This window comes from Hyla sarda, chromosome 9 (genome assembly GCF_029499605.1).
Source record: "Hyla sarda isolate aHylSar1 chromosome 9, aHylSar1.hap1, whole genome shotgun sequence".
Lineage (NCBI taxonomy): Eukaryota > Metazoa > Chordata > Amphibia > Anura > Hylidae > Hyla > Hyla sarda.
Window position 1 is genome coordinate 28,797,817 of NC_079197.1, and position 3,881 is coordinate 28,801,697.

At 32.6% G+C, this 3,881-nt stretch overlaps 1 protein-coding gene across 1 annotated transcript in view; it reads right to left on the bottom strand.

The window, feature by feature from the left end:
- Nucleotides 1-1,660, bottom strand: part of LMX1B (LIM homeobox transcription factor 1 beta) — a 176,292-nt gene extending 174,632 nt beyond the window's left edge. Inside the window, exon 1 of the mRNA XM_056540963.1 lies at nucleotides 1,583-1,660. The gene's annotated coding sequence lies outside the window, so the exon portion shown is untranslated. The remainder of the gene's footprint in view (nucleotides 1-1,582) is intronic.
- Nucleotides 1,661-3,881: the final 2,221 nt, after the last annotated feature.

Consider the following 3,881-nt stretch of genomic DNA (forward strand, 5'->3'; position numbering starts at 1 on the left):
AAGGGGTTTTGGGGGGGGGGGGGCTCTTTTGGATTTGGGACCATGTAATGCATTCTCCTGCACAGTCAGCTTGGGTTCATACAGACATCTTGTCCCAAAAAAGGAGATTTTCAACGGGGAGAGTTAAAAAGCCTCCCCAGAAAATCCCTTTTCATCATCAGTTATTGATCAGACATCCACCCCAGCCAGTGTCCAAACACTTTAAGGTGTTACAGATTTATTTTAAAAGAACTCAGAGATTTAAAACTTCCATCCTGAGAATAAGGATCACTGGTAGGAAAATACAGAACGGCCCAAGTGTCCATGGGGGACAGAGCAGGACCGCAGGATAATGTCGCAGAGCAACTTGCGAATGTCGCAGATCCTGTTGAAATCTTTATAATTTATATGATTTTTGTTGTTGTTGCTGTTTGTATGTCATTGTTTACTAATAGGGGGTGATTGGAATGTGATTGTTATACCTACATCATGCAGCTCTATGGCTGGGCTATGATAGCTGGCTTGTTTGTATTCGTTCATCTGGACTAATTGTAGGTTCTAGTTTCGCTGTTTGTCCATTGTCTGAAGTGGAAGGATCAATCCCATGTAAGTCATCCTATTAAGTGGCTTCTCCTGGGACCTTCTTTAGCAGGTTAGCTGGAGGAATTTTTTGCCATAGGGTTTTTTTTTGGTCTTAGAGGGGGTGGGGGGTGGGGGGGGGGGGGGGTGTTTATTTTTTTATTTTTAAAAGGAATTCTTCAAAACCGACTGGTGCTTTGGCTTGGACAATGACGCTGTGCCAGGTTAATGGTGCAGAGGGGAGAGGGGCAGGGGGGATAAACTGGGTCATTACTGCCAATAATAAGGGGGTCATATGTAGATGCCCTGCCTCTGTATAACCATGTGCTGACTATAGCATCACTTACAACATGCTCTATCTATCTATCTCATATCTATCTATCTATCTCATATCTATCTATCTCATATCTATCTATCTATCTCATATCTATCTATCTCATATCTATCTATCTCATATCTATCTCATATCTATATATCTATCTCATATCTATCTATCTATCTCATATCTATCTATCTCATATCTATCTATCTCATATCTATCTATCTCATATCTATCTATCTATCTATCTATCTATCTCATATCTATCTATCACCTGTCAGTCCCTAATAGTCTAGCTCTCATAAGTATTTTACTATCTATAAATCGCAAAATATTTCATCAATTTATGTGGAATGTACTATATATATATATATATATATATATATATATATATATATATATATATATATATACATGTACATATATATATATATATATATGTAAAATCTATCTATCTCATATCTATCTATCTCATATCTATCTCTCATACCTATCTATCTATCTCATATCTATCTATCTATCTATTTCACATCTATCTATCTATTTCATATCTATCTATCTCATATCTACCGGTTCTCTATATCTATCTATCTATCTATCTATCTATCTATCTATCTATCTCATATCTATCTATTTCGTATATCCGTCCATTAATTATAAAACAAAGGAAAAAACTGACTGCTAAAAACATAAAAAAAAAAATACCTATTGTGAAGTTCCTTCCAGGCTATGATAGGAAACATATTGGGTGTTTCATCCTTCAGATTAGGGATGATCCGGTTGCTATGTGCTGGGCTTTCTTCATATTCGTTCAGTATGATAGCAGTCTCCTCTGTGCCCCCAATTCTCTGTGCCTCCCCTCTCCCTGGAGGTGGCAGCAGCTGTGAGCATTGTGACTGCATATAACACTCACTAAAAGATGAACCTGAATATTATTACAGGAGAGAGAACAAAGATGGGTCCCGCTTGAAGTTACAGATATAATAAAAGTACAAAGAAGCATTGTTCTAGAAAGATCCAGTAATAATTCCTTCTATAATGGACCACTGCAAGACGAAATAACCGTGTATGATATGTGCAGGGCATCTTATTTACATCTAGTCATCTATTTCTATGTCTATATGTATCTATCTCTATAGATCTCTATTCATCTGTTTATATGTATACATCTATATGTATCTATCTCTATAGATATCTATTCATCTGTTTATATGTATACATCTATATGTATCTATCTCTATAGATATCTATTCATCTGTTTATCTGTATACATCTATATGTATCTATCTCTATAGATATCTATTCATCTGTTTATCTGTATACATCTATATGTATCTATCTCTATAGATATCTATTCATCTGTTTATATGTATACATCTATATGTATCTATCTCTATAGATATCTATTCATCTGTTTATCTGTATACATCTATATGTATCTATCTCTATAGATATCTATTCATCTGTTTATCTGTATACATCTATATGTATCTATCTCTATAGATATCTATTCATCTGTTTATATGTATACATCTATATGTATCTATCTCTATAGATATCTATTCATCTGTTTATCTGTATACATCTATATGTATCTATCTCTATAGATATCTATTCATCTGTTTATCTGTATACATCTATATGTATCTATCTCTATAGATATCTATTCATCTGTTTATATGTATACATCTATATGTATCTATCTCTATAGATATCTGTTTTCTAAGCAATATATCTACAACAATCTGTTCTTTCTCTGTCTCCATAACAATATATTTATAGTCATGCACATATCTGTTTATCTATCTATCTATCTATCTAATATATATCTACTATCTATCTCATATCTATCTCATATCTATCTCATATCTATCTATCTATCTATCTATCTATCTATCATCTATCTATCTCATATCTATCTATCATCTATCTATCTATCATCTATCTCATATCTATCTATCTATCTATCTCATATCTATCTATCTATCCATCTATCTATCTATCTATCTATCTCATATCTATCTATCTATCTATCTATCTATCTATCTATCTATTTATCTATCTATCTATCTATCTCCTTTCTATTTATTTCCTATTTATCTATATATCTATCTATCTATCTCATATCTATCTATCTCATATCTATCTATCTCCTATCTATCTATCTATCTATCTATCTATCTCATATCTATCTATCTCATATCTATCTATCTATCTATCTATTTAGCTTCTATCTATCTATCTATCTCATATCTATCTATCTCATATCTATCTATCTCCTATCTATCTCCTATCTATCTATCTATCTATCTATCTATCTATCTATCTCATATCTATCTATCTCATATCTATCTATCTATCTATCTATCTATCTATCTATCTATCTATCTATCTCCTATCTATCTATCTATCTATCTATCTCATATCTATCTATCTCATATCTATCTATCTATCTATCTCATATCTATCTATCTCATATCTATCTCATATCTATATATCGATCTATTTAATATCTATCTATCTATCTCATATCTGTCTATCTATCTCATATCTATCTATCTACTATCTATATCATATCTATCTATCTATCTATCTATCTATCTATCTATCTATGTCTCATGTCTCTCTTTCTATCCATAACATTTCCTTCTCTGAACAGATATTATGATATCCATAGCCAGTTTTAGGCACATGCAAAACATTCTGCAGCTATTCTCCAAATGGATTTGCTCTGGCATTAAATAACATGAAGTTTTAAATCAGAAGGAAAATATATAAGTGCGCACAATATCTGGTTAAATCACTGTACAAATTAAAATAACTCGACCTGTATCAGGGTGGTAATAATCCACTTTTATTCTCAATTCTGTCCACATTTCATGCTTCTTATTGTGCTGGCCTCAGAAATCTGGTTCTCATTTAAAACTGCTTTAAATTGCCTCTACCTAAGTGCACAGCTACAAGCCCATTATACTGTGCGCTCCGTGTGCTCACTATGGCGCTG